This window comes from Anser brachyrhynchus, assembly GCF_964034855.1.
Source record: "Anser brachyrhynchus genome assembly, chromosome: 3".
NCBI lineage: Eukaryota > Metazoa > Chordata > Aves > Anseriformes > Anatidae > Anser > Anser brachyrhynchus.
Genome location: NC_137696.1, coordinates 8,643,566 through 8,656,669, shown reverse-complemented (window position 1 = coordinate 8,656,669; position 13,104 = coordinate 8,643,566). Strand labels below are relative to the sequence as shown.

Genomic DNA, 13,104 nt, shown 5'->3' with positions numbered 1-13,104 from the left:
TATAATTAAATCTTCATTGACTTTTTAAGCAGAAAGGACAATTTTAAAACCTATTTTTCAGAAGAATAGCCATGTATTAATCCTCAAATATACACTGATGTCCATATGTTATAGATATCCTTTCATATGCTAATTGCACTACTTCTGCCAAACTATCTGTCATCTCTGCTGCTTTACCTGGATGGGTGTCAAGACATAATTCATCCAACAAGCTCATGTTATTGGTCACTGCACTTCCACAAAAAGCAACCTCATTCCAATAGCACAGGGAATATCTGAAGTGACTTTTGTAGCAGCTGACATGTTGGCTGAGACTTGGTGGGTTGGACTGAGGCTGAAAGAGTAAAGCTTTGGAGCAGCTTTACTTAAGAGGATGGGTTCTGTGGCTGAGTGGTGTAACATACCCACATCCTTTGAGCATGTGCAGAAAACTCTGGTAGTTACCTTATTTTTTGCCCAGCAGTCCCAGGCATGCTCGAAATTCAAAGTTGCCACTGGGACCTTGGGAGTAGTGTCTGCTCGTCTCCTGCATGCACTCTGACCAGCTAATGGACTCAGGCAGCGTGCAGCTCCTGTCTGTCCTTGCATCAGGGCAGAACAGACAAGGTCTTCTCTGCTTGACATTGCTCCTGCAAAGGCAGACAGTATGGCCCAAGATGCACACATGCCCACAATGCATTTACATATATGCCACAACAGGGGCTGTCAAAGCTTTGGGTGCCTGTGAAGGCCTAGCCAGCAGGGTCATCCTAAAATATACTTCTACAGACATACAGACATTTGCACATCTGCAAATTCAAAATGCCCTTCTGAAACATCTCTACTCCTGCCTACTATTTAGGCTTGGCATAAAAACATCATCCACATGTCTCAGCAAGCCAAGTCACCTTTCAGACCCTGTTTTCCTGAGGGAGAGTCACCTGTATTTATTTCTATTAAACAGAAATTAACTTGGACCTCCATATGCCACCTCATTTGGCATAGTTAATTCCAGATTCCAGAGTTATCATTAAAACAAAAACTGCACCTTACACATTGAAATCAGTGGGAATTAGGCTTCAGTAAGGCATACAAGGCTGTAACAAAGATAATCAACCAGCATAAGGATAATCCAGTAATTGTTGAAATGAGGCGGAACATCTCCATGGCTTGTCTCAACAGCTAGCCCTGGGCTGAGTTGTGTTTGGAGTTCAGGAAGTTTATATCATTTTAAAGTATGTCAAGCCTGTGCACTTCAGGGCACAGCAGGAAGCAAAGGGAGGATTTTGCCTGCCCCGAGGTAGGCAGTTCCAGGAAGGGGAATGAAGATCAGCCAGTTCCAATCGAGCAAGTGAACTCTCCTGGTTCCAGCTGAGGGCACACATACCCACCAGGCCTTCAAAACCAGGCCAGTGCCTAACTGGTACACACTCTGCTTCCTCAGATGGTCTTTGAAAAAGCATCCCATCTTTAAAAGGAACACAAACTTGAAGTTTCTGTAATTTCCTGGGTTTCTATATGACAAGGAGGCCAAAGGCTGCTGAAGCAAATTAGGATTGTGCTCTCAGTATATCTTTAGAATTATTTTGTTCTCAGCCTGAAAGCAGAATTTGACATTCAGTAACCTTTGTAAGTCCAAAGAAATGCTATTGACTTCACTGCAACTACTATAAATTTACGCTCAATATAAGTGAGAGTGGAGCTGTGCCACAGTTTGGTCATTACTCTATGAATTCATATGATATAGAACAAGCTCAGCAATTATTTGTGTTGTTTTTATTTCAAATGGCTAGCTTGCTGGCGCATGGTAATTTTCATGAGTGGTCCCTGCCCTTGATCATTTCAAATGGTGTTTGAAGCATTTGGATCTTAAAAATCTCACTGTCTTTAAGGAATAGAGCCTTTCCTATGACTGGGTGTGAAGTTAGATCTCTGCCATTTAAGCGAGAAGTTCAGAAAAGGGTACACTGGAAAACTGAGCATGAATGTATGCATGTAGTGGAGAGGTAAAATCACAAAAATTAAGGAAAATGTAGTGCCAGCAGAGCTCTTAACATTTGGCTGCCATTACTCCTCTTATTCTACCTATGTGTGGTCTTCCTTGAAAAAATAGCTATGTATATAGAAAATAAATGAAAAAACACACGTATTCAGGTGTGGCATGGAGCTTACATTACTTTTCCCTACTGCTACATCTTGTTAGAGTGATCCCACTGGCAAGAATTTGCCAGCTTGTGGTTACAGGCTGAGCAGCTCACACCTTCAACAAGACCAGCGCCCTACTGCGTCCATATAATGTCTTGGATATAATGGACATACATCTCTCATCATTGTATTCTTAATGGCTTACTGTACTTCGCAGGTCGTCCTGTAGGTGCAAAGAGTCCAAAGAATATTTCAGAGGCAGAACACCTTTGAAAGAGGATCAAAAGGGAACAGACACCCAGTTTCATTCTCCTCCATTAAGGCAGGGTTTAGGATTCAAGTTTTACAGTAGAGGGGCTCTATTTACCTCAGTGGGCTTATTCTTGATTTACACTAGATTAGAATTAGTTCTCACAAACGGAGAAATGTATTCTACCAGGATGGTGATGGAAGCATTGATCCTAAACAAATAAAATGACCTTCTCCTTCAATTACTTTGGGCTTCACTAATTAAAATAATTTTGCTAATGAAAGCTGCAAAAATATTCACACAATTCTCATGCAGTCAGGCTGACCTTCTGCTGACGTTTCTGATGATGGCAAATACTTTACTCACCAGAAAGTGAGTAGTTGTGCATGCTGCGGAGCCTCTTCTACGACACAGGAAACCAGAAAACCTGAAAATAATAGTTCATTAGAGTAACTTCAGTATCAGTGGCAGGCACTGAGTTCTGTGCAAACATGCATGGTGACTTAAAGGTGCTAACACGTCTTCTGATCTCACGGCTTCATTATTTCTTCCTGACCTATTGACCAAATCCATTGGTATGATTTACAAACCATACCTGTGTACCCTCTGTGAGTAGAGGTTATTTTTGTTGAAATAGTGTCTGTTAGTGAAATAGTGAATAGTAGTCTCTAGGAAATTGTTCCTACAGACAAAATCACTAGCTCAGGCAGCCAACACTTAAAATTCCTTTTGAAAGCAATTGGAGTATCGAAGAAAGACTGTAAGAATTGGGCCAAATCATTTTTGAGAGATATGTTGATATAAGCATCAGTGAAGTTTGACTTTATACTGGGAAAGGAGTAGAACATTTTGCCTGTCACATGCTTATTAGCTTGCACACTGGTGAAATGTAGTAGATTTCATACACTGTTCTGAGTTATGTCCCTGATGCTTTCATCAGCACTAGCAGAGACTACAGTGATGATCTAAACTAGAGAGAACATTTTGTTTGGGTGGACGTATTGGTGCCCTGCTAGTGAGTAAGGGAAGCATACTGATCATTACTAAGTTCTCCTATTGTTCAGTTCAATATTTATTTTCTACAGGTACTTTATTTCAAGCCCTAAAAAAAAAATAAAATTAAAAAAATGCTGCTACACTACAGAAATTATGTTAATTAACCAACTTCTTACACACCGTTCCCATCTTGACTCTTTTTTTTTTTTTTTGACATGCTGACATACCATTTTTAATTGTGGTACAGTCTGAGGTCTGCAGCTTATCCTTAGAGCTCTCTCAAGACTCATCCAACCAACATTTAGCCATGCACATGGTAGTTCAAGGAAGTAAAAATAAGGAAACAGACAATGGAGGGGAATGGAGGTAAGGAAGCTTTTGTCAACAGAAAAGAAAATTCTAATCCTCAAAACATTTTGTGTGTTTGAAACAACATTTAAAGGGTTGCAAAAATACAAACATAGTATATAGGACCATACCACTCCCCCCAAACAATAAGATGAAGAAGTGCTGGCATATATTAAAGAATTAGTATAAACTCTCCTTTTCATTTTACCAAAGTGAAGAAATCAATTCCAAAGATATTTACGTGCGGCTGGCCAGACTGCAAGACTGGCCTGCTTAGTACCTAGTAAGCTGTTTTGGATATAGGTTATTAACAGTTGCTGCAGGAAGATCACCTCGCTGTAAGCAGTCAAATAACTACCAAAATATGCATGTGTAGTTGCTTCCTAGCTCACATTAGGTAATGTCTGGCATATGCTCTGAAGCAGGATGGTTTATTTCCCTACAATAATTTTTCCTCCTGTCTTTAAATATTTGCCATTAGAAATCTGGATAGTCTTGTTATATTTAAATAAATGTCACTCTTTAGGCTTCACTGATATCTTCTGGCAATTAATTATTTATTCTAAGACTGCATTGTATACTCATTTTTAATGTACAACCTTTCAATTTCGTTATAAAGCTGCTTTTGCTCATATTATAAACACTGTGTGGTTGCAAGTCAGAAGGGAGGAATCCCACAACCCAGGGGCTGCAGCATTAACCAGCCATTCCCCAACAAGTGTGTGGCTCCATGCAGCAGTGTGCACCTCTTATCCTAATTTGTTACTTGTACGGCTGCAGCACACGGACAACCACACCATTGTCAATGAGGGCTACGGCATTCTCGGCACTCTGCAAAGGGCTGATCCCTCCCTAAAGACCTTACACAAATAAAGGAGACCAGATCTAATGTCATTTACAGTTCCCAACTTCCAATGGCCTTACACCCCCGCAGCTGTATTGAATTCTGAGACTCACATCTCTCAAGGCAGAACTGCCTTGATCCAGTGAAGCAACGGGGCAGCGGTAATTCGGGTGACATCCCTGTAAACTGGTGGATAAGGATGGGGTACAAGCAAGCCCTGAGGCAGAGCTCTTTTGTCCTTTCCCGTCTCACAGGAGCCTACTGAAAGCACAAAGGCTGCTCCAACAGCTAGGCTGAAATTGCCACGGCAGAACGTTTCCGTTGCTTTTTGCCACATCCCCCATTTTCCACGGGCAGGGCTCTCCCCCCAGGTAGGTGTGGGTGTTGAGCAGAAAAAGGGGGCTGTGCCTGCGATGCCTATTCATGCTTCATCTCATGAAGCGTGTGGATTGCTACCCATCCAAAGCCAGCTCTGCGTAACTTTGCAGTTTTCTGGCTTTATGGCATTTACAAAGGATTGTGCCGGGCTATGCACTCCCTGAGCAAAGCCTTAATCTGTTTTCAGTCAGTTACTTTTTTTCTGGCAGCAGATATAAGGCCACACAGTCAAATAATGAACTTGTCTTTCATTTGGATATAGTTTATTAATGACAAAAACGCTAATCCATTAATCAATTTAAAACAAGTTGGTAAATGAAAAAAATTCTCAGTCTCCTTTAGTAACAGGATCACATGCATCTTAAAAGGGGGCCATTATCTCCATGGGTTTCTCAGCTGAAGTTAAAAATCTAAAAATGATTTTCATTCATTTCTCATTAATATGCAAAATTATTCAAATTAGATAGTAATTAACCATCTACTCAGTAGAAAACCTTTTCATGATAATTTATGATAAACTCAGTAGCAGCTTTGATTGAGATTGATTTTTGGTGTTGAGAAGCTAACATGAATACAAAAAAGCACCTGAAAAAATATTTTTAAACACCTAACTTACTGCTCAGCTAATTATATGGTAACCATGTTCACAGATTATTTCAAAGGGAGGCCTATAGGCAAGATACTAATGCTGAATGAAACAGGCAAAACATCCTTTTGAGTTTGTCCTACATTTCATCTTAAAGCTCAGCTTTCTTTACATCTTGCAGCCTAATTCATTTAGAATGTTAAATGTTTAGCGCTGTTTAATTCAGCAATCAGCTACACTGGAACTGGGGCTTTGCCTGATAAGGTTTACAGGATCGCTTTCAAGATAAAACTGTTTTGAAAAATCAAAACACATTCGAGACAAACTGTTGTTTTACAGTGCAGCGTTCCTGGGAAAATAGCTACGATTTGTAAACAGACTCCAGATTTATTTTTGCAGATGGCAAAGGGAGCTCAGTGGGTTACAGGGTTAATATCATGGGCACGTTGCACTATGGAGAATACGTTTTTTTTCTTAGAGGCAAAGACGAGCTTCAGGACTGGGGGACACGGTAGCTCTAAACACTGGGGACTGCTGTTCAGAAACGTTACTCTCCTGAGGTGGGAAAACCAGAGGGAAAGCAGCATTGACCTTGTGCTGCTGAAGTAGCATTAAGGGGAGAAAAAACCCTATTTGGTACCTATTCTGCTAGTGGAAATTGCTGTGAGCACCCATGCCAAAGGGGCAGGACTATGGAGGAAAGAAAAAAACTAATATTCTTAAAGGCTTTTTCTCTGAACTTGATCACAGAACTAATGCAACCAACTGATGATCTCCTAGTAAATAAGGTATATACACTGCACATTCTGGGGATTTGGTGTTATTTAAATAATCACCAGCTGTAAGAGGAAAAATAGGAATTTTGAAGCCAAACCTCTTGAACTCATCTACGGGAGGGAATAGAAGAGGAGGGGAAGGGAGGAGATTTGGGTTATGAGCTAACCGTAGGGTTAGGCTCCTGCTCAGATCCCAAGCTGAAAGGCCTCTTCTCCAGGGTGAAACCAAGGCTATGCTTAAGATGCACCTCACCACAAGTAAATCTTTCTAAGTCCTTAAACCAAGACTCAACATATGCCTATGGCGCAGTGCCACGCCCTCCAAAACACCCAGCTCTCAGAAGCAGCGAGTGGTGGCTGCTGGCAGCCCCGTGCTTGGCTCCCCACCATCACTCACTGCTGCCCTAGCTAATGCAGGGTCCTCTGTGCTGCGCCACGCGTCCTCCACAGCAGAACATGGTCCTCTCAGAAATCTGCAGCAGAACTATCAATGATTTATGCAAAACCAGGATTTTTCTACCAGGTTGTGGCCTTAAAAGTCAATAGAAACCCCACATACCCAGCTGATATTAATGATACCTGGTAAAGAATCAAATGCAGTGACTAGGTAATAAAAATATTCTTATCAAAAGCTGCAAGATGAATGTAGTTCAGTAAAAAAATGTACCTAGTGGCAAAAGGGTGGAGTGATGACTCTACAGAAAGCTTCGTTCACATTAGTACAACAACATCAACATTCACATACGTTACCTCTCGGCTAATTTTTTTTTTTTTTTTACTGCCCCAGTGCAACTTGCAAAGTCCTTTTCCCCATCAGCATGCTATACACATGTTCTGGTTAGTAAATAATCCCCAACTGCTCTGTTATTTTACACATTGGACCATATTTGCCATCAGCTGACTGAGTACCTACACAAAGCCAAGCCGACTGAATCTGGCTGCATTGCTCCTCCTCACTTACCCTGCCTCCAGTTGCTTCCAGATGGCAGGGCGTTACAACGCCTCCCCTCGTTCCTCCCCTGAAGGCCAGGGGGTGGCAGTGGGCAGCCTTCCCCCAGAGCCCTGCCTTCTGCCATCCCACAGGGGACCACATTCATCCTGAACGTGTTCATCCACAGCGATGACAAGAGAATGTTTTCAAAGGGCAATAAAAAACTGTTGAGAAGTTACTGATGATACCCAAGTTAATATTTCTTCTTCCAGGAGCATGGTGAGAATCTCAGAAGGGATACAGGATGTTCAGAATATTCAAACTGATTTCAGCCTACCCAGACGTCCTATCATGATGGACCTCAAAAAGAAAGGTTATTTCAAGGAAGAAAATATTGTCTCCCGTGACACATTTAACTGTTGGATCCAAGAGAGGCGAGTCACACAGAAGATATGATTTCAGAGGGACTGATGCAATTAACAGTTTACTGAGACAGTGGAGTATGATACAAACAAGAAATTTGTTCCGAACTTCCACATCCATTGGTTTTCAGTCATCTTTTTCCTACTTTTTGAGATTCAAATAAATTGAAGGCAGCCTTGTCTTTGACAAAAGGAGAAATAATAACAATGCCCTGGGTACTTATAAACCCTTTCTTTTATTCCTTCCATTGAAGTATCTCGGGGAGTTCAGGAGTATAAACTTCTCAAGAGGTGAAGTACTACGCTACTTATTTTACTGGTGGGGAAATTGCAGCAAAGGACAGGTTTGGTCGTGCGTCCAATAGGTCACACAGGAAGTTTTTGTCAGAATTAGAAACAGTTACTGAGCATTAACCTGCAGCCCTAAGCATTAACCACCACGTTTTCTTCATGGTTTGGGAAGAATAGAAGCCAGTGAGAAGTTTCGGAGAGCGAGTCGAGAATTAAGCAGGCTCTGATAAGCGCGTGCTGTTCAGGCAGCTGGTAGGTTACGGTGAACTGAGAGAGCAAATAACATCACACTTTAATGTAGCGCACTTTTTAATCTGACAGACAAAAGCTTAACAATATCCAATGGCTGGCAGTCGACTCCTGAAGAAGTCCAACTGGAAATCAAGTGGCATCTCTCTGACCACTTTGCACCACTTGAATGAGAACAAAGCAGCTGGAAAGCTACCTAAGCCATCAAGTTAAAGCCATCACAGCTCTTTTGTTGCAAAAAGAATCCAGCTCAGAAAGGTTTTGCCTCCTCAGGAGTGCTGGAGCATCCCTTTTCAACAAAACGCTACACAGATTCTGGTGCTAAGTTTGCAACTTCAAAGAGGATTCAAAATGAGGTGGGATAACGTATGGCCCAGCTGTGAAATTGGACAGCAGGGACACCACAGCAGCTACACTGGGCAAAATTCCCCTGGTGTCAGCCTACGTGTTTGTTTTCAGTGGGGGGAAACCATAGCTTTGTCCTTGAGTTTTTGAGTTTAATTTCTTTTTGCTGCTTGTGGAAATGTGAAACAGTTAGCAACCTTGCTTCAATAATACATAATTCTGAGGGAGGAAAAATTGGGGACCTAAGGAACCTGGCTTTTTTTTCCTCCCTTATTATAAAGTCATTTTTCAAATCACCTTTCTGACACATTTGTCCATATTGATTAGCTGCTTTTAGAATGACATTGTCTGACCTGTCTAAATCCATCAATTGCTCTCCTGCTGATGCTTAATTCCCAGTCTACTTTAGCTTCTAATGGTATGGTATGAATATTATTCATAAAGCCTTTTTGCTGAAAAGATCAATAATCACATACATCTGAAGTTTGCATTCTGCATGTTGTTCAAGTAGCCCTTTAACTGGCCACAGACTCTTCTATTTTCCTTTTATCACTGTGGACTGTAAATGTTTCATTAGTAGCATTTAGAGAGTACATACTTGATACTATATCCCCAGGAGTTTCAAGTGAGTTATTAGGAACTTGTTCAGCATTAGGATTAATGCATATTCCCAGTAGTTTTCATTGCATTTCCATTCTGTGCGCCACAAACTCTACTGTTAAATATGTTTTGTCCACTTAAAAACTGTTTGGTAGGGAAGGCATGCCTTAATTGTTCCCAAGACATTGGGTAATGCTCTACTGATGGGCCTAAGGTTGAACTAATAGGCAAGTAAGATGCAGTTTAGCTTCAGCAGGTTTTAAAGTACTAATGAGGCACAATATACTGAAGTTAAGAACTTGTCAAGATGAGCACTTCATATAAAAAGTTGAAACAATCTTTACATTTTTTTCTTTAAAAAAAAATACAAGCAATGAATTACCTCCATGCTGAGAGAATATGTTCAAATTAAATATTTTCTAGGTCAATACAGACATGTCCTTTCCAAAACCTGAGAATTCAGATTCAATTTAAATGAAAAAAAATATTGCATTTTACATAAAGACTATGTTACTAAAAGAATTTTTAGGAAAGACTTTGCAAAACAAGAACCCTGAGTTGAGCAAAGAGCAAAATGTGTCTGCCTGAATACTAGTAGGTAAATGTTCTTGGAAAATACAGTTTTCAGTTTGCAGAATGGTTAAGTTGGATCTCCTGTATTCCAAGCTGCTGTTCAGACAACTGCTTGTCTATAGTTAGCAGACTTTGCAAGATAGAAATATTAGGGCCTTAGAAGTACATATACTGACTAGTCACCATTCTAACTCCACGTCTTCCTGGAAGCCCTCTCAGAACAGGAAGAACAGCTTTAGTAACTGCAGGATTGATTGGAACTTCATTGAATTTTAACTACTGCATACCAGGCTGTTGTATTCAATGACATGAAATATTTCATTTTCACTTTATGACATAAAAGTCTGAGTGTCCTGCTGCTGAGATGTATCAATCAAATCAGAGGTTCAAATATTATATTATTTTGATGCTAGTATGAGTGTGAAAATGATGCTTTAGTTCACAGTCAATTGGTACCGAATGTCTTTGCAGTCAGTAACAGATTTCTGCATGTACTTTTGCAGAGCCATTACTTCAGGGTTCATAAAGTGGAACACAGCCCTTCTGACAACGCTATAGGATTTTTTTTTCTTTAAGACCTTAAAAATGTTGCTTACACTGAAAAGAAAAAAAATCAAATTCATTTTTAGAAGGATCATTTCAAAACAGAAATTTCAAACAATTAAAGCATATCCAACATATTGTGGATAGTGATATTTCAGATGTTTGAAGAATGGTTATAATTTGCCCAAATCTACTTTATATGAAGACAACTTGAGAGCTGCAACAATGGGTAGAGATACCGTAGGCTACACGATGGGATTTTTTAATTTTATTTTTATTTTTAATGTGAGTAACTCTCTGGCCACGGAGCACATGATAATTGTGGATAAACAGAGTTAAATATTCTCTGTTTGAAAAACTCAAGCTGTTCTGATGCTGAGGGATGAACAAGGATGTTAATTAATAAGCTAACTCAGCTCACCACCCATTCTTGGTGTACGGGCTTTTTTTGTTGCATGCTTTACAAATTCAATGCAAGCCACTACTGAGCGGACAGTACATGCCCTGAGTACCCCTCTCCATGGCTCAGTACAACTTTGCTTCCACGAGAGAAAGCTATTTAGCACGATCTTAAATTACCACAGTCAGGCACTCTATTGAAATATTCAAGAAGTTCTGGAACTATAGACAACATATATATATATATATACACACACACTTCTGCTTTTCTTTCTTGCAGTAAAAGAATAAAAAGATGACCAAACAGCTTAAATGTTAGAGAAAATATGACCTGCTTGAAGTGCTAAGGAAAACCTGAATCAGAAACCTGGAGAGGCACAAATGAACTTCCAGGACTGGATGCTGAATGTTACGCCTAAAAAGATTTCACTCGGTCTCTTACTTGTACCACCAACACATCAAACGCCTCCCTCCCACACAGATATACCTTGTTATTTTGCTTTTGCTGACCCTTCACAAGATGACCTCCTCTTCAGCTTCTCATACTCTTAAGGCAGTTTGAAAGTGCTGCTGTACTGTGCTTAACCCTGACCCAAAGGACAGAAACAACTACGCTGCAAGGAATACTGCAGCATTTGTGGTGGTTAACACTTACTCCTTACTCCTAACCTTGTGTTTTCTGCCCATCGCATCATGGAGTTTTCCTGGACTCAGTATGAAGTAGCAAGGAAGAAAGGGGGAGAAAAGAAAGGAGGGAAAAAAAAAACCACAGCAATTGCTATAAAGGCTTGCTACAATATAATTCATGATGCCTTCTTAGCAAACGATTAAGCAAGGCTTCATTTAATATTATTGTGGATATTTTCACAGTAATATCCTTCTTCTACTAAGCAAGGTAGATAATATTGACAATGTTGCCAAGTAATTACACCAGCAAAGTAAATGTATAGCATTGTGCCCCTACAATTCCTCTTCTGGCTGCCCAGCATGCAGCTCAGCAAGCAAGGATACAGGCCACTGACAGTAGAAGATACTGTTTTATTTATTAATTGTGAAGCTCCAGGTTACAGAAATGCCACTCAGACATGCTATGCTTCCCATATAAATAATTGATCGTTTTTATAGCTCAGCACAGATACTACAAGAACATGTAATGCACAAAAGACCAGGCATTTGTTGCTACTTAGTGCAGTACGTAGGGAATCCAGTAGAAGCCAAATGAACTGTTTGTATGGTTCCTTCCTTCACCCACGATTTGCTAAGACCATAGGGCTGAACATGGTTGTGGAAATTTTAAGTTCTATTAAAAGATGCTCATGGATCAAACCATCTTACCCTCTACAGGATTATCTTGTCTTATTGGCTGCAGTTTGCTGTACTGTTCCCAGCAGATTTCTTGGAAATCTTTGAAAAATCAGTGAGTGTCCTTTCTAATGCAAAGCACCGTGTCTCACCGTCCTGAAGGTTAACCAAGCACATTTATAAATCTTAAATTAAATTAAGATTTTATGCAATGCCATTTGGTCAGCCCCAGAACTTCCCGCATGGCCTGTGCTTTTCACCCTCACTGAAGCATCTAGGAATCAGGGAAGCCGACAGAAGTGTAACGGGGAGACACTGCTACAACCCTTCCTGCTATAGATGGCCCTGCTGCCGAGAAGTAGTCTGACACAGCCTTAGCCCAACTACTGCTGTAAGACAACGTGCCTCAGCATGAGACCATTGGAGATCTCTGAAAAAATTCCATCTCAGCCATGAAGGTTGCTTTCAAATGTGCCATCAATCCTCCCTGCGTACCTATGAAGTATGGACACATGCACCCAGATGCTACAGGAGAGAATGGTGATGTGACCTGGGCAAGCTAAACAGAGCTTCAGGGACCACAGGCATCAGTGGGATAGTGGTCCGCCCTGTATTACACAGGGAAGTTTAGCAGCTCCCCCACTGGATTTCTCTCAATGGCTCTCTAATGTCCTGTTGTATCAGGACACATCGAGTCCAAGAGGTACGGCAAGTTCCCAAAACTGAAGAGAAGATGCTAACAAAAGCATTTAAAAAGCCAAACTTAGATTTTCTCCTAAATTGATGCCTGTGACATATTAACATTTAGAGCAACAGTAAGACTTAGCTCTAGAATTGAGCAAGCAAAATCCATTTCCTGTTTATGCTCATGCTTTTGAGCAAGACATGAAAACTCTAACTTTCACAAAGTCCTGACCAGTACATGATCATAAACACCTTTTTGTTTGTGACACAATACGTTTTTTTTCCAACTGTGGCTCTCTGTTTTCCCACATAAATTACACCTGGATAGAATGCAAACTCTGGTGAAAATAAATAAATGTTACTGTTATCTGCTCAGTGGAAAAAATTTTAGTTTTTCTCTTACATGAGAGAACTGCCAGCTTGAAAGCGTGGAATTCTGCATCCCCTACAAGGCACCTGCATA

The 13,104-nt window shown here is 40.5% G+C and overlaps 1 long non-coding RNA gene across 1 annotated transcript in view; it reads right to left on the bottom strand.

The window, feature by feature from the left end:
* Positions 1–13,104, bottom strand: part of LOC308193344 — a 95,202-nt gene that overhangs the window by 55,948 nt on the left and 26,150 nt on the right. The window contains exons 5-8 of the long non-coding RNA XR_013949558.1: positions 13,045–13,097; positions 11,991–12,113; positions 2,741–2,801; positions 445–629 (exon numbers count right to left, since the gene is read on the bottom strand). This is a non-coding gene — a long non-coding RNA (uncharacterized lncRNA). The remainder of the gene's footprint in view (positions 1–444; positions 630–2,740; positions 2,802–11,990; positions 12,114–13,044; positions 13,098–13,104) is intronic.